This window comes from Kryptolebias marmoratus, linkage group LG21 (assembly GCF_001649575.2).
Source record: "Kryptolebias marmoratus isolate JLee-2015 linkage group LG21, ASM164957v2, whole genome shotgun sequence".
Taxonomy (NCBI): domain Eukaryota; kingdom Metazoa; phylum Chordata; class Actinopteri; order Cyprinodontiformes; family Rivulidae; genus Kryptolebias; species Kryptolebias marmoratus.
In genome coordinates, this window is record NC_051450.1 from 3,422,926 (window position 1) to 3,444,639 (window position 21,714).

A 21,714-nucleotide genomic window follows, 5' to 3' on the forward strand; every position below is an offset into this window, starting at 1 on the left:
TTAAAACTTTTCCTTTTGAACTTTAAGATTAAATTAACCATTGAGTCCGCTCCTATCAGAATCAGATTGGTATCAGTTCTGGGTCCTTTCTTAATTTGAGGCCTATCACTCCAAACAGGCAAAGGCTTAAATTATATGAGCCTTAGGTCACTGTTCATTAATAAGTTAACACAAATTAACCTATCCTTACTTAACATCCATACGCTCTCTAATCTCACTAAATCCTTAATCTGAGCCTTTTACCCTTAGTGTCGTCACCGGATGAGGATTATCTCCATTATAAGTGAAAGTGAGGATTTCCTCCAGTAAAAGAGTTGCTCTTGTTAAGCCCTCCTACCCTCCGACCCCCTGCTCCTTCCTTCCCATGACAAGCTCCTGCTTGAAAACCTCTAATGCTGTTATGCAACAGAATTAACAATTTTTTAGATCAAATGAAAACTGGGATTCAAGCAGCAGTCCATAATAACGGCCGTCTTTCATCCCCCTGAACACAACAACATTGTGTTTTACAACAATGCCTATTTGTGAGAAGAGACGCTGTAGCCATTCAGATTTGGCAACTGGAGAAAAAATGGGCGGATCTGGTGTATTTCTTGTTTTTAATGACATGGCTCCGTCAAAGAGAGAAATTAAGGATATACTTTATGGATAACATATGCTGCTATGTTAGCTGGAAATAAGTAGAAGCATATGTGGGGTGGCACCTCAACGCTGCGTGCAGTACTACAGCAACAGAACCCTGTAAAAACAGGAACTTCTAGGTCAACAAAGTTAGTTGTTTCATAAAAACAGGTTCTGTTCATGCTGAAGGGACATGACAACTTGCAGCTTGACAGTTTGGTGTCAGCTCTTTATTGGTGGCCATGGTGAGGAGCTGAGGGGCCAGCATGCAAGATAGACACCTAAATCAGGCTTCAGGGACAACACAAGTACAGCATTAATCAGCTAAACAGAGTCTAATAACAGCTTAACTAAGTGAAGGTCAACAAGCTCTATTAAAACTTAATGCACATTAGGAGAGAAAAGCAAACAAAATTATTCCTAAAACAAACATAAAGGAAAGACTGCATTCCTTCATGCCAGAGTTTTACACTAAGATTATATTATGATGTAGCTGCTTTGGTCAAACCTTGAAAATAATGTTCTACACATTGTTGTGCAATACAATGATATTGTGTGATTGTGGATAACTCTCAACTAATACTGTGTCAAATTTTAGCTCTAAACTGACAGTTTAGCAATATTTGTGTTGTGTAATGTTCATTAGGTAGACCACCCATCTTGAACTGGGTTGATTCCAAAAGTTAATCAGTGGTAGATGTCCATCCAAGTATTATTTCCTGAAAGTTTTATTAAAAATGTGCTGTGATTCATAAAATGTTTTGCTAACAAGAAAAAAGGTTTGACTCAAAGTAGTCAATGACACAACTTTATACAAAGTTGCATAATCTGTTAGCTTTCACAAAAATGTGTTGGGGATCAGTCTCAGCTGCTGTCACGCCAGAGTTTAGGATAACATCTGTAAAACTGAATGACTTGGCTATGGCAGCCATTTTCAATCAGTTTGACTCTAAAAGTTAATCAGTTATAGATGTGCATCCAGTGATTACTTTCTGAGAGTTTGATTAAAACTTGTCTAGTGGTTCATGAGATACTTTTAAAACAGACACACACACAAAGGCAAAAACATTATCATCTGCCTTCGCCTTTCGGTGGCAGGTTAAATTAGTACATCCCTCTTAAAGTGAAGCCTTTTACACAAAAACAAATCTGCACTCATCAGTCTCCAACATAAAGGCTCCACAACAAAAGAGCTCTCAAAGCCCACAGCCTCGAAGCAAACAGACGATAAGCCCCCTTCCTAAAATAATCCACCAGAGCCGCGCCTCTCCAGCACATTGTTCCCCGTCTCCTCGGATCTGTAACTGACCCAAGTGGGTGTGCGCACTTGGCAGGACTCTGGCCTGCATCTGTTAGAACGTGCACGCACAGGAGTTTGTGAGGGACGACAGCAAACAGCAACCCTCGGCAGATTGTTTATCTGTGTGACATCACTGTGTCCAGCGGATGGGCTGCCTCGCTTCCTGAGGAAGGGGGTGGGGGCTGGAAGACAGTCGACGATGTCGCAAGTGTTTCCAATCAGGGGCTGTCTGTAGGCTCCTGTTTGTCCTGAGGGACAGAGCCTAAAGGCAAGAAATAAACAGCCTGAAGTGTTTTCAGCCGTCTTTCACCCAGACTGACCCATTCCAGGTAAGACGGTGTGACTCAGCAGGAAGAAGTGTGGGCGCACTAACCCAGGAGTTATGAGCCATCCCACTTATCCCGGCAGACACTGTGGTTCACTACGATTATAGTCTGACCGACTGCCACAACAAGTTAAAGGCCTAACATTCCTTGACAGACTGCCACTTTTAAACTAAGATCATCTTATGATGAAAGAAAGAGTCAAAGCCATTTTTATCAAACCTTCAAGCATTATGCACAATCAGTCCATATCTGGAGGTGTTACACTCTATGTGTTGTAAATCAGTGGTCCCCAGCCTTTTTAGCTCCACGGACCGGTTCATTATCAGACAGTATTTTCACAGACCGGCCTTTAAAGGTGTGGCAGATAAATACAACAAAATAAAATGATACAACCAGCATGAAAACTGTATTTTTAAAACATAATAAACATAAATCCAGCGTGTCCTCGCAGCTTTGTTAGTTGTGTCCTGGTGTTGTGTTATCAACATGAATAACAGCCTCTCCTCCCCCTGATGTAAAGCCTCACCTGTAGAACAGCCTTCCTTAGAACCTGAGGTAGGCTGAGAGCGTTGACAAACTCAAGATTCACCTGTTCAGCCTGGTTTTTACTTTATTTATTTATTCATTCATTACTTTTAGCAAGTCTCTAATGCTCCTCTCATGTGAAACCATTTTCCAGTTTCTATCCGTGAAGCTAACACCCTGTCTACTTTTAAGACTAGGCTTTAGACTTTCTTTTTAGATAAATCCCATAGTAAGGGTTGGCTTGGGTTTACACTGCTAGATGACAAACTGACCACATTTCTTCACTCTGCTGCTGTCTTTACTAGGCCTGTCGTGATAAACGATAAATCAGTTAATCGCACAATAAATTAAAATGAGGTTATCGTTTCTTTGTGTCTCTCAGTTTCTACTGAAGACACTGGAGGACAAAAGGCTCCGGTGCTCTTCATGACCCCTCCCTTTCTCCCTTAGCGTAAAGGGGGCGTGGCCTATCGCGTCAGGTAGCCAGCCGAGGCGCCTCAGCTTGTACCTCTTTAGCATTAGCCCCTGGGAGGAGTTAGCAAGCTAAAGAAACGCTGTTTGATAGAAATGGAATTGGTTTGAAGCTGGAAGTAACAGCAGCGGTGTGGGAGCACTTCCATTTATTTATTGATTTGTATTTAGTTTTTATTCAAGTGCATTTTTTGTTAACGAAGGCTGAGAGTCCATTTTATTTTTGTTTTTGGTCATTTTGTTTATTTTGTGTTCCAGTTCCAGTGTTAAGTGTTCTTTAGAAAGTAAAGTTTATTAATCTTTGAGAGGATGTACTTGCACTAATATGTTATTATCATTACATTAGTTTAAAACGGCCTCCAAACAATATTATCATTTATCGCAATAATTTCTGAGACCATTAAACGTCCAGCATAATTTGTTATTGTGACAGGCCTAGTCTTTACTCAGTCTACTTTCTGTTTCTATTAGTAATTATTTCTATTCTTACATGTGTTTTTCTTTGTCTTTCTTCCAGTAAAAACTCCACCTGGACCAGTCATTCTATGTTTGTCTGTCTTTATCCTGTCCTCTCTAACCCCAGCCAGTTGAAGCAGAGGGCTGCTCCTCCTGAGCCTGGTTCTGGTTCTGGTTCTGGTTCTGGTTCTGCTGGAGGTTTCTTCCTGTTAAAAGGAGTTTTTCCTTTCCACTGTTGCCAATGTGCTGCTCAGGATGGGAGACTGTGAATAAATGAAGATTCAACATAATCTGCTGGCTTCCTTAGACAGATAACTTTTACTAAGTGGAATTTTATTTTGTATGTAAATATTTTGTTTTCCTACAATGCTTTGAGATGAATTTTGTTGTGAATTGGCAATACATAAATGAATTGAATTGAATTACACAAATTTTGTGTGACAGTTTACTGGTCTTCTAGTTTGACACTTAACCAAATTATATTTATGTATTTATTTATGCTTATTTGCTCAGTCAGTCATAACTTCTTTTATATTTATTTTTTAAGTAAAACTTGTCTTTTATTTTAACTTAAATTCAATTTTATTTTACTTTTTTCAGTCTTAAATTCTAAAATCTAATGATTAATAAAACAATTATTTTATTATTTTATTATTTTTTATGTTATATTTTAATACCTACCTCGTTTGTTTCCACATTAATGAAATTGCATTTCCTCAGTTCCTTCAGTCCAAATATATTAGTTAGTATTGTTTAATACTTTTACAACTTATAGCTGTTAAAATGATTTTGTGTAGGTTTTTTGTTGTTGTTTCTGATTGTTTGTTTGTTACTTTCCTTTTGTTTTTTTTAATCTGGTGTTTTATCTTGTGTTACAGTTTGTGTATAAATGTTTAATGAAAATCTATCCAGTGATTCATTTGATATTTTTCCAACAGATAAAGTTGATTCTATTAGTTAATGACAGCTTTAAACACAGAGCTCAGAGTAGAAGTTCAGGATCACCTTCAACACACCAAATGTTACCTCTATATTTCTACATTTATAGTTGGAGCCATTTTTGTGTTTGCTAAAATCACTTTGCTGTGGCAGCCACCTTGAGTTGGGTTGACTCCAAAAGTTAAAAAGCAGTAGACGTCGACCTAACGATTACTTTCTGAGAGTTTCATTTAAATTTGTTCAGTGGTTCATGAGATCATTTGCTAACGGTGCAGACAAACAAACACACAGACACAAGCAAAAACATTATTGCCCTTTTTGCCTTTGGTGGAGAGCGCTAAAAAATATGACCTTTGAAACATCTAAGACTGAGCAGAACTGATCACCATGTCCTCATCAGAGTAGCAACAGACACCATGATGAAGTCTGCCTGTCCGTAAAAGTTTATTCAAAAACTGGAAACATATTCCATGGGAACAGTTGATTTGCTTTAGTGAACAGCAAACAATGACGTGTGGGCTGCTAACATATTCCCTTTGCATTGCTTCAGTCAAAAATTTATTACAGTCAGACTCCACTGGCACAGAAATCAAAGGAAAGATGGGTTGAAGAAGAAGAAGAAGAGGAAGAGGGGGTTGGAGGTTGAGACGATGGGCGGGGTTGATTTATTCCAAAAAATAACACCTCAGACCAGCTGAACATTTGTTCTCCAGGCTTAATGTTGCATCAGTGTTTTAAGAGCAAAAGAAAAAAATATTATTTAAAATTAACTGCTGGGTTGTACTTAAAAACAAAAATAATTGATAGCTCATTACTGCACAAGGCAACCATTAAGATACTCATGTTGTGATGGTAATTATGTCCACTGACTTATTGTGCAACAAGGCTTAGCTCAATTTATCTTCTAGATCGTGATATTTCAAGGTTTCCTCAGCTGAAAGCTTCCAACATGTTGTGAAATGAATAAAAAAAAAATCAAATAAAATTTAAGTACGTTAATTCATAAACATTGAGGCATCCTTATTACTATTTGTCCGTTATTCTTCCATTTCTGTACCAAGACAAAACTAGAGTAACATGAGGGAGGGGGGGGCGGGGGGTTGAATACTCAATTCAACAATCAAACAAACTCAAAAAGGGTTTTTGCTTAAAATGTCTTTTCCTACACTGTACACACAAAAACTGAGAACCCCTACAGGGCAAGATTTGTTTTAAATACAACAGTTTCAGGCTTACTTTCAAGTCTATGTTGGTCTATCTTTTTTAAGAGTGCTGTCAGTCCTGTTTTATAGAAAATATGTAGAGTTTCAGGCAGTAGCTGCATCGGCACCCTTCTAGTTAATCATGCTAATAAATCTGCATGGCTACATGAAGCCACAGGCTTCACCTGCACTGAACTACAGCTCAGTGCTGTTCCTGAGCCTGCCAAACTGCCTTCATAGTAATTAGTGTCTGTCAAGGTCTGGGGCTTTACTAAAGATGACAGTGGCATGGTTTATTAACCAAAAACACTGGGATCAAAGACAGCAACACAAACTGCTTTTTTGCTAATCAGATGTGGACTTTGCATGCCTCCTGCTCAGCACCACGGAGGGGAAGGCAGAAAACAATTCAGCAGAAACGCATACAGATTCCAGCTCATGCCTCATCAAAGGAACTTTCACAAATCAAGAGTGTGCAGCTCACATGGCACATTCCAGCAGGAACACATCATGATTGACAGCCAGAGGAATGTGGAACAAGGCTATGTAAACATGGGAAAACCAACAGTCAGGGTTACTTCAAGGTGCTCCATCGATACATTGGCTCAAAAGGACACACGGGAATAATAAAGCAGGCGGCTTCAGCCATCTGCTGAACATATGGAGATCCAAAATTCAACTCAATTCACACTGAGCGTTCATTTCGTGCCCCAGATTCCATCTCTTACTCGCTAGCAGACGTCAGGAGCTTTCACACATTTCTGGCTGGCTTCATCTACCAGCAGCAAGCATCCTCCTCCTTCCTGCCTGCGTCACCTCTGCTCTGACATCACCATGCGACATCAGGCGAGACCTCAAAGGGGATCCCTGTAACCGGGCAAACATTGCATGACTTTCAAAGGCTTTCTGCAACCGCAACAGTTAAAAAAATACAAAAAACAGATTTGATGAAGATTGACAGAGAGAGGACAAAGCAGTCTTCAGTCTCAGACACGAAACCAATCAGTGCATGCATAATTATCAGTAAAGAATTTATCAGGCTACTTGGACAGCTCCTGAAAGCTGAATCAGTGTGACTAATATCATAGCCTTGGAGGGCCCCTTCAGTTTTGCTGACCAACCCTTTCCTGTCGCTGCTGGAAGGAATTAATGAGCTGCTTCCCCTCTTAATACGCTCCCCCTTCATCCCACCGTGCTCCACACTCTCCCTCCTCAGGGCATCTAGCACAGCCTTGTGTTCAAACACCATCTCACCCGCAAGGAAGTGCAGAAAAACACTGCACATGTACACTTTTCGTACTCCTTGATGAATAAAAGGTAATCCACTGGTGCTGGTGTCGGCTACATTTCGGAATTCATTTCAAAAGTCCTCTGCTTGTGAAGCTGATATATCTTGGATGCTTTCTAGATGAGAAAATGTCTCTTTGCTGACATTTACTAACAGGTTCTGATGCGAGCTCACTGAGCTATGAAAAGTCCTGAAGAGAAGAAACAGATCACTCCTGGGCAATGTTAAGAGTCCTTCTATAAATACAACAAACAACACCTTAATAAAAAGCACCAATATAAGGAATCAGGGCAGACAATTGAGACACACATTTATTAAAGGCCTAGTGGGCCTTAAGGGAATGCATATCCCCCGCCAAATTTCATCAAACTATGATCATCTTATATCAAGAAGGGACAGAGTTATAGGCATTCTGATAAAACCTTGTACAGGATGTTATACACCATCTCATGAGAGATCTTGTGAGATGTGTTAGCTCTCGTGAATTACTCTAGGCTACTACCAGATCAAACTTCAGATCAATATCTGTAAATCTGACCAGAGTAAAGACATTTTTCTATTGGCTAGGTTGTGTCCGCCATCTTGGACTGACTCCAAAGGTTAATCAGTTCTAGATGTGCATCCAATGATTACTTTCTGAGCATTTCATTAAAATCCATCCTGTGGCTCATGTGATATTTTGCTAATAGTCAAAAAAGGGTTGACAACACTGTCAAGGTAAAATATTTTCCATTAGTGGCTCCTAAGTAGAAGGTTCTAAATTGAAGCCTCTGAGCCATTGCAAATAGGGGGGCATAATTTATAATATGAGTAAAGATCAAAACAAAGTGTTATTAATATATGCAGCCTCACTAAGGCAGAACACATATGCCCCTTTTACACGGGCTCTAAAGGTCCCGGCTCCACTCTACTCCGCTTGCTTTGCACGCGTTTCCACCGACATTTTTTCAAGGCCGACCCTGCTTTTTTGGTCCCTGCTTGGGGCCGGGCCGGCCCTGCTTTCATGGGTGACGCAAGCTTAGCTCCTGTTCACTCATTGGTCGTGGGTGTGACCAGATGCAAGCATAAAAAGCAATGGTAGGAATAGAAACAACAGCGTTAGCTTACCCTGCAACGTTTATGCCATCTGCCCCCCAGCTGAAGGCGCTGTAAAGCCTGAAACCTCCGGCAGATAACAGCTGTCCGACTCCGCGCAACAATCGCAGCATCCAGAGCATTTCTTCCACTGCGCCTCTCTTCCTGAAGTCTCAGGAGAATCCCCATAAGTTTAAAAAACAGCAACAACACAGGGCCAACGTTGTCCATAGCACTTTCGTTGTTTACACAACTTGCTCTAAGTTTCGGTAGCGCACCCCCCCGCGCCGCGGCCCCGCCCCCCGCAACACGAGGAGGCGTTCCTCTGATACCGACCAAACTGGCCGGTGTGAACAGGATGCATTCTTTATCGAGCCGAGCGGAGTACAGCCGGACTTCTGAATTAGGGGCCGTGTAAAAGGGGCAATAGAACAGGGGTCTCCAATCCTGGTCCTCAGGGCCACTATCCTGCATGTTTTCCTTGTTTCCCTGCTCCAACACACCTGATTCAGAGGTTAAATCTTCTTCATCTTAATGTTCTGCAGAAGCCTGTTAATCACCCATTGATTTGAATCAGCTGTGTCGGAGCAGAGAAACATGCAGGACAGTGGCCCTCGAGGACCAGGATTGGCCACCCCTGACATAGACTATGTTATCACTGCCAGCAAGTGTCCCAAATCTGATTTTGTGTATCTGCAATCTTTAACCAATCAATTGGCAGAAGTGATATTAATCGCAAATAAAGTTTTCTTGATAAAAACACAAAACACTCAAAATTACAAATTGTTCACATTAATTAACTTTTTTTCACAACCATTTTTTTAAACCAACATAATTCAACACAGTCTTCTGTTCAGGTTGGTGTATGTCTTTCCCTTCGCAGGGCTGAGGGGTTCCTCTGCTGTTTCATTGGAGCAAAACAAAAGTCATGCTGCATTCCATCTGCTGTACTGATGAAGAATCACTGTACTGCCACCCTCTTTTTCCCACATGAAGACTTCTTCACTCTCGCCATAGCTACAACAGTGACTTTTATGCAACCATTTACTGAAATGATCAGCAAAGGTGATGGCAAACCTGCAGTCTAAGTTCCATGTTTTAATGGACCCACAATGTTGACAGCAATATGTTAAATTTGTAAACTTGACAGGTTGTAATGGGGCAGGTGAAACACTAGCACTGCCTGAAAGATAATGCCTAATGACAGAACTGTGTAGGCCAAACTGTCCAGATATGGCCACCAGTAAAATATTCTGTGGTGTGAACCCCACCCTGGTGTCCTTCATAAGCCAGGTGCACAACCTTTTCTTGCAGAGACTTTGGCACTATGAGGCATTTCCTCTGAACATTAGTAGTGACTCTGTAGCCAGATAATGATGCACATAGAAGTAAGGTTTGACTTCTTCTGGAATGCTTTTCTTAACTTTTGACCATTCTGGGTGGATGATTTGTCACAGCTTTGCAAGTTCAGGACAGTCTTAACATTTAACTTTAAAATCATTACCAGAGAGTGCAGTCAGGAGGGAAGGTGGTCACATTTTGAACATATGACTAGTTTAGCTGTGGATTCTGTCAGTGGCATTGCTTGGTCATTGTTTGTAGACAGTTCCTGGTAAAATAGGCACAGAAGCTCAAATGTCAAGAATTTGCTCCAGGATTTGGGAGTTTCCTTGTGGTGTTTCAATATTAATTTTGTATGTAGTTTTATCAAATGCTGCCATCAGCTTTACATCATTAACAGATAGTATTGTCACATCGGGAAAAACAACTTCTCTCACTACAGCCACAGGTGATTTGTGTACTTTGGTGAAATGTCCCTTTTTCTTGCAGTTATCCCATTTTACTTTAGCAGCAGGACAGTTTTTATCATTAGCAGCGTGTTTCTCTAATCCACATCTGAAGCAGTGGCATTGCTCTTTATGACTTGCCTGTTTAAAGTTAAAATGGGGTGATGGTCCACATGTTTGAGCTGCTCACACCCCTCTTTGCTTCAAAAACGAGTATTTACAGCATCTACAGATTGTACAACTGCAGGTGAGACTGTACTGGTAGCTGAGAGTAGGTTAGCATTTTTAACTGCTTTTCCTAGCATTAGCATTGAGCTAATCCCTTTTTAGTTCATGTTCTATCAGTCCTAAGGCACATGGTGCAGCTAAAGCTCTGAGATCAGCGACATATTGGGCTGCAGTTTCATCTGCATGTTGAACACATTGTCTGAACGTGTGTCTCCACGGCACTACATTAAAGATGGGGACTAAATGTCTTCAGTGCAGAATGGCTTCATTTGATGTTGTATCTTATTCCGACAGACGCTGTCCTTCTGGACCCAAGCAGTGTAGTAAAACAGCATCCTGTCTTTCATCTGGCCATCCATCTCCCTCAGCATTTATGATATGAGCATGTACTATACAGCAGCCTCACCGGTGTGGTGCAGGAAAGACAGTGGACTCGGCACTGAAGTGCTCATCCTCATCACCAGCTTTGCTGTAGCGGTTGTACTGAAATAGGGCATGACAATTAAACTCACAAATTTTATTACAGTAACTGTGCCATTACTCCAGATGTCATTAGATACAATGACGCCCCCTATCTTCCTTATCTTACTCTGTTGTTTTCTTTAACACAGTCTCTTCTGTCCTGTGCTATCACAGCTGCGCCCTCTACTGACAAGAAGTAATAACAGCAACAGAACAGAGCATAAACTCAACAAACATGGCAGATAATAATTGAGTTTGCTCTGACTGCACAACAACTTCAGACTCGATACAAACATGCTAACATGTGTAGCATCTCCCGTAAACACAGCGTGCTGTACATCACATCAAGTCTTCTTCTGTGCATGCCTGTGGCCCCACACTGAAGTCTGATGGCGGTAGCATTTAAATAATAATGTGAACAACCACCAAAAAATCAGATCTCAGCAAAAATGTCAGAATTAAGCATTACTACCCGCAGTAAGAACATGACCGTAGATCAGGGGTGGCCAATCCTGGTCCCCAGGGCCACCATCCTGCATGTTTTCCTTGTTTCCCTGCTCCAACACACCTGATTCAGAGGTTAAATCACCTCTTCATGTCTGCAGAAGCCTGTTAATCACCCATTGATTCAGATCAGGTGTGTTGGAGCAGAGAAACAAGGAAATCATGCAGGATAGTGGCCCTCCAGGACCAGGACTGGACACCCCTGCCGTAGATTCTACATTCAGTCACAGCATTTACCAGTTTCTGCAAAACTGCCAGCAAAGGTGGCTGCTCCCCCCCGTGCACGGCGGCGCGTGCGCGTGGAGAGGTCAAGCAGCAGCCATCATCATGCAAACATGCTGCAGGTGTGACAAAGTGACAACATGCAACCATCAAAGCAGACTAAACTTGGACACCGTTTGCCGGGGGGGCGGGGGACTTGCAGTTCATTTCCATCGCCATTTGGACCTTTCTCCATCCGAGCAGAACCGAGAGTGTCCTTACAAAATGATTGATGTTAGCTGGCCCCGAAACAGATGTGAGGAGTAAACACCAAACTCCCTCACAAATCCAGTCTGTTTAAGAGTTTCATTTATTAAACAATATAATAAGCATATAAGCGGATGGATGAACGTCTCCAATATATAGACTGTATTTTTATTAGAGGGGCTCACAACACACCGTGCTGAGGTGAAGCTATTCTACAAGTTAAAATTAGAAATCACTAACTATTGTTTGGAGTAACACAATATGCCGCCGCCGATTGTAAGTCATGACAACAATGTTTCATCTTATTGTGACTGAATTAGAATATCACTCGATATAAATCTGCGCGTCAGAAAGAAGATAAAAACTGCGTAATTTAGTAGGAATCTGGTGTCTCCTCTTCGTAGGGCTAAAGCTAACCTGGCTAGCTCCATCGACAATCTTTAACCTTCAGCTGACAGGAGCACGTCCACAAACAGTGGCAGGCACACACTGCGAGTTAAAAGATACAATAAAATGAGACCGCCGTCCTCCCACTGGCTTCACCTTCCAGGACCCTGTCAGGGAAGTGTCCCGGGTTTCCTCCGGGCAGGAGGCAGCTGGCTCGGCTCGGCTCGGTTCGGATGTAAGTTGGGGGACCGCTGGAATTGTTGAAGCAGATGCGACTCTCAGCCTCTGTCTGCTCAGCAGCCGCATGTGTCGTGACAAAAACACATACACACACACACACACACTCCAAACACATGCGTGAACGTGGAGCCACTTTTACCTGAGAAATGCGCCTCGTCCCCGGCAGTGAAGCCAACCGCTGCTCTAGACGGACTGAGCTGGGATCTGCTGAGGGAACAGCCCCTCTGTACTCCAACATCCCTCTGCTCTGACCGGGAGGCAGCTGGAGACCCATCCTCTGCACAACCCTGCACAACCCTGCACAATCCTGCACAATCCTGCACAATCCTGCACAATCCTGCACAACCCTGCACAATCCTGCACAATCCTGCACAACCCTGCACAATCCTGCACAACTAAGACTGATTCATCTGAAGTCCACTTTAACAATAACTGTCACCCGCACATGCTGTTTGCTTGTATAGTTAATGTGTATAATAAACAGGCAAAGTCTACAACCCCAATGTGTAAAATGTAAACAAAAACAGAATGCAAAGATTTGCAAATTTCATGAACCCGAATTTTATTCTCAAGTAGTAAACATAGTAAACTATCAGGTTTAAACTAAGACGTCATTAAATTTTAGAGAGGCTGAATCTCTCCGAAGGAAAGATTGGCAGCCAGTATGCCAAAAACTGACTAATTATAGTGGAACAGTTTCAGAATAATGGAAACTTTAACTATCCCATAATGGCCTTAAATGAAAAATTGGAAAAACTCAATATGTAATCATTTGCAGTTAGTGATATAAGAAATAAATACAATCAACAATCTGCAGAAATGTCTGAGCTAAAAGACAGGGCTGAAGGTAAAATTAGATGCCAGCAATCTTCAGGTCCTCAGGCAGCACTGCATTAAACACAGGTCTGATTCTGTTACAGACTTACACAAAGACCATCCAGCCTTCTATCAGTGGCTGCTTCCCTGATGGTATGGGGGTGCATTACTGCCTCTGCCATGGGCAGCTTACACAGACACTATCAATGAAGAAAATTATATAGACTACAGGTTTTAGAACAACTTGTTCTCCCATCTAGGTGACGTATTTTTTCAGGAAAGACCTCACATATTTCAGAAACAATGTTTAACTGCTTACAGCATCCATTACAACAGCATGCTGTGTGTCCATGGGCACTCTGAGTATGGCATGGCAAGTATGAAGGGGGTACAAAGTGGCAAAAATACAAATGAACCAGCAGCCTTCAAGCCCAGTTTTTCCCTATGCCTGATGAATTTCTACTGTTCTAACTATAAGTCTGAAAAGAAAATGATCGGGAGTGGCAAACATCATTCATTTCATGACTTCTAGAAATTCCTTCAAAGGTGTTTTGTTTGTTTGATTGTTTAATAGAATTTATCCATGGCACTTCTGATATTACAAAAAATATTTACAGCAGTTAATCAAACTTTTTTGTTTTTGCTTTTCCTGTAACTTTTGCCAAAACCCACTCTTACGCCCATCTGGCTTCAAGAAGCACTGGAGATACTGTTCCACATCTTAAAAGGAGCAGAGGACCCTGAAACCTTCATAATATTTACACAGGTGCTGCAGATCATTGAATTCCCCTTCAGATGAGGGAGACTATTAGGCTACAGCCATCCCCAGTTGACCACTGAAATACTTCCTCTCTTTCCAAGGGCCCCCCATGACTCTCCATTTTGACTGATCACAGCTGTTAATAGCTATGTTCGGAACAATATTGGTCTTGTTTACATAAACCCTGATTCGCTTTGAAATACCTACTAGATCTTTTCCTGAAAAGCCAGTCATTGTTCAAGTTGTTGACTCTTAGTGACCTGTGTCCTGTAGTGTAGGAAGAAAAATATTGATAACTAGAGCATTTTGTGGGGCCAATACAGCTATAATTCCAACATACATCAACTTTCTTCTACAAAGCTGCAAATCACAACAAAGTTGCTCAACTATACGAGATTTATGAAGACAGCCATGATGAAATAATTGTTGTGTATTATGTGGAAATCTTTTATTTTGCATTTGTTTTTGCAGATTCTTTCTGATGTACGTTACAACAATTCATGAGACATTATTCCTGACCGAGCTGCATGTTTTGATGTAATTTTTTGTATGTTTTTTCTAAAGCTGTGTGAGTAGTAGAAATTGAAAAATTGTGACAGAAATAGAAGAAGAACAGCTGAATGGCATTAAGGTGCTTCAGTTCTGGTGTGTGTGCACACATGACTGTGTTTGAGTTTGCAAAATATCTGGTTTAGCACTGACCAGACTTAATGAAACCCATAGAAAGTAATTACTGGTTGTACATCTACAAATGATTTTAAAATTTAAAATGGCCACTATAGCTAATTGCTCTTAGAAGACAAAACATGAGCATATTTCTACATAACTTTACAGATATTGTTATACTATTTGGTGTGGTGATAGCTGAGCATCCTCCCAACACATATTCCAAGTGCTACTCATTGCACAAGATCTTGAGTTAAAACTTTAGCATTAACTGCTGGCGTGAACCCAGTTGTTAGCAAAATATCTCATGAACCAGAGAACAGTTTTTAATGAAACCTTCAAAAAGTAATTTATAACAAGGATCTACAATTACAACTGACTGATGTTTAGAGTCAGCTCAATTCAAGATGGCTACCACAGCTAATTGACTCAATTAATTGCACAGACATTGAGCTAAAAGTTGATGAGGTAGTAGCTGAGAGTTATTGACAACACATGCTCTGATCGCATGAAATCGTGGCTCGTCTTGCTGCTGAAAAGTGCTGTATAAATAAATTTCACTTTAGAACTTTATTTTCTAGCTTTGACTGAAACAGCTACAGCTTTGTTGTTTCTCAGTATAAGATGATTTTAGTCTGAAAGGCAGTGGGTAACATACAATCCTTCAAGGAATGCTAGGCTTCTAGATAAGTGAGCTTTAATTGTTTAACAGTCTGTTAGACAGAGCTATTTCAGTAGTTAGTTGCACATTTCTTTAATAAAACAAATCCTTCAGTTGGATATGACTACAGCTGTAACTACTATGTTACACTAGTTTGGAAAGGGCATATCATTTGGGCACATCAGTTTATCCTGTGACTCACTGGCATCTGCTCAGTCTCACTGAAGGTCAACACACGTGCCGCTCGCTGGGTTTTAGAATACGCTGCACTCCTCCTGTACTGCCCCATGTCTGGTTTCCATTGGGCCCCACATATGCAGCTCATATGTGTTGCAGTGAAACGTGGTGCAAAGACGCTGATGTCATCGCTCTTTTAGCCAGCTGTGGGTTTTGAGGTTGAGCGTTTGGGAGCTTGGAGAGCAACACTGTGGGCTGTTGAAGTTGCTGCCTCCAGGTCCCCATAACTCTGGTCTAACATCTCAACTCTGTGGGTGGTGTGGGGGGCGGGGGTCCTCCAGACATCCAGCCACCCCAACTGCAGAGAAATGAATTCATGAATTTTAAGAGTGGCACTACGAGTCGGGATGTGAATCTATTCCTGAAAGCAGATGAGTGTGTGCAGTTTGGTATCTGTTATGGAAACATTGTGTATGCATGAAAAATAGATTTAAAGATGAGGGGATTCACCATGGAGTTGCAGTCACTGAAAAGTACTAGTGAATTGTCTGCTCCTATTATAAGTCCTTTATTATTCTTATTTCATACATTTTCTGGCAAATAAAGTTACTTAATTTGTTGCTGAAAGTTACAGGATAATATACCACTTGAAAAAAGAAGTGAAAAGCTAACTCCCTTATTCAATACTGCAAAACTGCAGCCTCCCTCCCAGCAGACGTACAAACTGCTTAACCTAAAGCCTAGATTATTGCATGTTTAAACCATGTATAAACTATTCTTTTATTGGATTGCATAATTGAGATATACAATGCGTGCACTCATTAAGTTAAGGAGGGTGAGTGAGGGGGTGACAGAGTGGGATGGTGTTAGTTCTTACTCTGGTAACTTCTGTGGATTGCTTGTATACTGTTCAGTGTGAAGTGTAAAATCTGTTATAAAGTGTGTTGACAAAACTGAAGTGAAAAGCTACAACTGGCAGAGCATAAAGATAAAAACAAAATGTGGGCTTCCTTAAAAACCAAATATTAGCTTATTAAAACAAATGAACACACAAGCAACAACATTCAGCGAAGGATGATAATAAAGATGCGCAAGTACTGCAGATGGACTTTGTTGCCTCTAACATTTTGCTACTCAGATTCTTTCTATGCAGGGAGAAAAGCATAGAAACTAAAGCAGGAAGAAATCAGTGGTCAGAAATGTAGAGTCTGAATGTCCCTGTTATTAACTGTAATGACTGCACATAGGCTTTTATATTAGTTAGCTCTGCTCATATCAAAGGCAGCTGTGGAACAAGGCCTGTTCTTTAAATAGATCAGCAGGTAATGGGCTTTGGGGGTGGCTGTAATTGTAACAATCCCAGCGTTATGAGTTCAGCCACCAGACAGATTACAATCAGGGGGCTACTGTGCCACCTGGCAAATGCTACACTTTCTATGATCGGTCTAATTTACGATCAGCGTCATCTAGGAGCCGGCTCTTGTCTCATCATTCATTCTGAGTTCCCCTCTGACAAATAATTGATGCTTGTTCTGACTTATTTTTTTCCCTGACAACACAAAAATAACGTTGCGGGGCTGCTGAAAGCTGCTGGAGTAATGAGATCTTTTTTTAACATGATTTTGATGGTTCTCTATCAAAGTGAAGGCTTAAGAATGAGTTCCCGCTGATGCTGCGTGTCGATGTCAGAGCCTGGACATTTTTTCATGCAGAAAGAATGTGCTTAACTTGGCCGAGCAATAATAACTGCACATTTGTTGGGCCTCCTGGACCAAGATTGTCCATTTCCCATCAGAATCCATCTGCAGGCCTGTAATTAGGATTATTTTTGGAGCACTAACAGTTTCAGTGGTCACTGCATCCGCTGAATGAATCTGGCAGAACCACAGGAGCTGACCTGAACCCAAACAATTGCACCACAGTGGAACATAATCACTAAACTGATTCTGTGTTACATTCCTCTGTCCATCAGCACTGCACCAGCAGCAGGAAAACAGTGTCAACATTTGGGCTATTGTTGGGGACTGATTGTGAACATGTGTTTCATATTTACCTCTTGGTAACACTGCTATCTGTTGTCTGCAGGAAAGTGTCTATAAGTAAATCTAATTAAAGGCCTAGTATTCCTTCAAGGAATGCATATCGCCTGCCACCTTTCATGCCAGAGTTTTAGAGTCAGATCATCCTATGATGAGAAATTACGCTTGTAGCCGTTTTTGGTCAAACCTTGAAAATAACATTATCTGTAATGACATGCAATACCGCAAGATGTCTTGTGTTGTGGTATGTATTATGAATGACACTCAGCCACCACCACATCAAATGTTAGCTCAATATCTGTACAATGGACTGAGTTATGACAATTTTTGTGTTGGCTATTGTTGATTAGCTGTGAAAATCTTTTTGGATTGATTCCAGAAGCTAATCAATGGTGTACATCCATTGATTAACTTCTGGAAGTTTCATTTAAATCTATTCAGTGGTTCATGAGATATTTTCTAACTCCAATTAGTTATTGGCAAAATATTACCCACAGCTCTTGTGCAGTCTGTTCGGACTTAGAACATGTGTTGGTCAGTTGGCTGTGGCCTTCTTGAACTGGGTTGACTCCAACAGTTAATCAATCATAGATGTATATCCAAGTTTCACTGAACTTTTCCCAGTGGTTTATGGGATATTTTTCCAAAGCTACAGACAAATTAACACACAGACACAGGCAAAAACATTATTGCCTTCTGTGGCAAGTGATAAAGATGCAAGGAAATGTTTTGTGTTACGGATAAAATGACAACAAGTGGTTTCACTACATTATAACCCCAAACTGGTTATCTAATCTATTCAGCTTCTTCCTTTCGGAGAGCTTTTATTTTTCTGGGCTGTGAGCCTACAGCAACTGTTCTGCAACTAGCTGAAGTGACAAGAAACGTTTGGGAAAAGTGGTGATATCCATATGGCACAGAATCTCTGTATGACCCGAAGGTCTCCACCTGCAGAACATAGCCCTGATCAAACCAACTCTATACCAACAAAGCAGATCTTTAAGCAGCTGGGCTCTGCCAAAGTGAAGTGTCTGCTGTGATTGAGCCCAGATGTGAAGAGGACCTCTCTGTATGAAGTGCTGCACCACCCAGAGGTTTCTGCTGAGGAGATCTGAGGAGTTTTCTATGTGTATGTTTTGGTCTGGCTGTGGATTTTGGTTATTTTTGTAAGGTAAGAGATCAGTGGGAGCGAGAGCACCCTGACCACTCTCAACACATGAGGATCATGTAAAGCCCCTCCACCTCTGAACCTGTGGTGTAAACAGCTGCTTTTTGTTGACGTACAATTCACTTTGATCCACCTGGATTTGGATCCAGGCAGACAATAGAGCTCACATCGTGTAGAAGAGGTGCTATGAGAAAGAACATGATGTTCATCTACTTTTCTTTATTACCTGTGTACTTTAATGAAGCACTATCCCTCCAGGGCTGGCTTAACCTGCTTTAGGGCCCTGGGGCAAAACATGGGCTGTGGGCCCCACTGATGCTCTCCAGCTTTGGGAACAAGCTTAGTAAAATGAAATGTTTAGAGCCATGGGATCTTTTTAACAAACAAAAAAAGGTGCACATACTTCAGGACATGTCTAAACTACTTTGGAATATTTTTAAATTGATATTTTTTTATTTGTTTATAGAAATATTTTAGTTCAACCATTCTAACAAAAACACTGAAATATCCACATCGTGCCACAAGGTGTCAAGAATGTCTGCATTATTGACAAATCCAAACATAGAGGAATATTCTTAGCTTAAGGTGGTATCTCACTGGCTGCGATTATTGGGGACTCAAAATTGTGAGAAAACAGGCTATTTTTTTGTTGCAGTCTTAGTGAATTTTTTTTGTGACCAGACACTTCCCCACACAGGCCTGTTTGGTAGAGTGCTGCAGAAATGCTTGTCCTTCTGGAAGTTTCTTCTCTCTGCACAAACCAGTGTTTAGGCTCTGTCAGAGGGACCATCGGGTTCTGGGTCAGATCCCTGGCTAAGACCCTTCTATCCCTATTGCTCAGACTGACTTGGTGGCTAGCTCTAGGAAGAGTCCCGGTGGTTTCAAACTTCTTCCATTCATGGATAATTTAGGCCACTGTGCTCACTGCAACCTTCAGAGGTGCAGAAAAGATTCTGTAATTGTCCCCACATCTGTGCCTCAAGACAAGCCTATCTTGGAAGTCGACAAACAATTCCTTTGACTTGATGGCTTGTTTTATGCTCGGCATGCACTGCCAACTAGTGTGCGCCTTTTCAAATCTTGTCTAGTCAACTGAATTTACCGCCGCTGGACTCTAATCAAGTTGTAAAAAGATCTGAAGAATGAAGTAGTTTTAGGTATTATAGCAAAGGCCTTAAATACTTATGTACACGTTATATTTTTATGCATTATTTTTAATAAATTGGCAAAATATTATAAAAAACTTTCTTTACTTTGTCATTACAGGGTATTGTGTGTAGAATTTTGGGAGAAAAACTTAATTTAATCCATTTTGGATTAGGGCTGTAGGATAAGAAAATGTGGAAAAAGTGACTGTATGTGAAGTATGGATTTTGTGGCTGAGAATATGCTTGATAAATGTAATGTAATGCTTTGCCACTATCTGTTTTGCAGTTGTTAAAACTTGAATGTTTTGTCAAACACTTTTAGCAGTTAGCTTTTTGTCAACAAGGACATTAAAGCATGGCTGTGTGGGGAAAAAAGGAAACACTCTGCATCAATACAGTACTCAAAGTTAATTGCTTCTTTCAGTGGATCTGCGATATTTAGTCAAGGACTGCAAAATAGTGAGCCATCTGGCTGCGGACCTCATCAGCCTCTCTCCTTTGCTAAGATTTCACTTAATCTGCTGTAAGCTGCTTGTTTAAAAGTGCTGCAATAATTGGTGGGAGTAGAGCCAATGAAGTAATGATACACCCATTGTCTTTTGTGCTAACTGGTGAAGGAATAAATCTGCTTCTCAGCCAGCTCTGGTTGACCCAAGATCTCCTTAAGAAGGATGAAAGGTCATTGGACGTACTTGCTTAAAACTTTTCTTTTAGCATTTTACCATTTACTCATACCAGAATTTAAGGCTGGCCAACAATATGGGGTCTTTGAAGCAGCAGGTCTGACATATTAGATCAGCCTTGTAACACTCAGAGAAGTGATACAGGGAAGGATAATGGTCTGCTCTTCTCTGTGACCTGCCATACATTTGATAAGAGATGCTTCATGAACGCAGGAGTGAAGAACCCAAGGGTGAGATATGTGACCTCGGTTTGGTCCTGAGTCATGCTGATAAGTGCTTTCATGCAGGCATTGTGGCTAATTTAGTGTGTCCATGCTGAGACTCCTCATTGCAGAAGTGACATTGTGACATTTTACCAGGGGTTGTTCATGCAGCTAAGCAGATGAAGCAGTACTTAAAAAAAGACTGATTAACAGCATGCATGGATTCACCCTATAGCTCAGCTTTGCTTATGGCAGCTGCACAGTTTTGCTCAGTTGTTCTGTGCATTCAAACAACAGAAGACCCAGCAAAACTCAAGAATGACTCCACAAACATTTAGGAGCACAATTTGTTCTTTACATCTTCTCAATCTGGCCAGTTGGTCTTTTTATTTTAATTCTTCTCAGTTTGTCAGAGGAGGAAAAAGTTTCCAGAGGTTTTTCTTGATTTAAGAAAAAAAATAATTAGCTCATCAGTACAGTCAGACTTTTTTTAAACTGAGGTTGTTCAAAATGCCATATACAACAGGCAAAATATCAGTCGCTTATATTATTCTTTTCCAAAGAATTCTACTAAAAAATATCTGAAATATCCCTTGACACAAAAAATCCCCTCAAAATTTCTCTAGCAAAATAAAAACAGGAAACAGTACAGAACAATACAAGAACTGAATGGAGAAAAGATGAACGCTTAATGAAACTGTCAGGTTAATGGTGGTAAGATGGTTTTAAGCCAAATGCAGACGGACAAGGAGCTTCAAAGAAAAAAATATTTACTTACAATAACAAAAACAAAATGCTGACATGAAAGCAACAAAACCAAAAAACAAAAACTTACAAGATCCGACGTGCATGGAACACAAGAGGCAAGACTTAGGAAAAAGCAAACAGTGCATGAGAACGACAGTGAAGCAGTGAGTTAGTGAGGAAGATGTCCAGGTTTTACAAGCAGAGGGTGATTGGAAAATGAACACAGGTGACTGAAGGACAGGTGTGGGTGGCTGAGGGACAGGTGTGGTTGGCTGGGGGACAGGTGTAGGTGACTGAGGGACAGGTGTGGGTGACTGAGGGACAGGTGTGGTGACTGAGGGACAGGTATGGTGACTGAGAGACAGGTG

The 21,714-nt window shown here is 41.0% G+C and overlaps 1 protein-coding gene across 2 annotated transcripts in view; it reads right to left on the reverse strand.

Annotated features, from left to right (window-relative positions):
• Positions 1-12,573, reverse strand: part of jcada (junctional cadherin 5 associated a) — a 35,214-nt gene extending 22,641 nt beyond the window's left edge. The window contains exon 1 of one of the 2 annotated variants that reach the window (XM_017435036.3): positions 12,418-12,573. The gene's annotated coding sequence lies outside the window, so the exon portion shown is untranslated. Of the gene's footprint in view, positions 1-12,194; positions 12,337-12,417 lie in introns of those variants that run through there. The other variant, XM_017435038.3, reaches the window with a different exon arrangement.
• Positions 12,574-21,714: the final 9,141 nt, after the last annotated feature.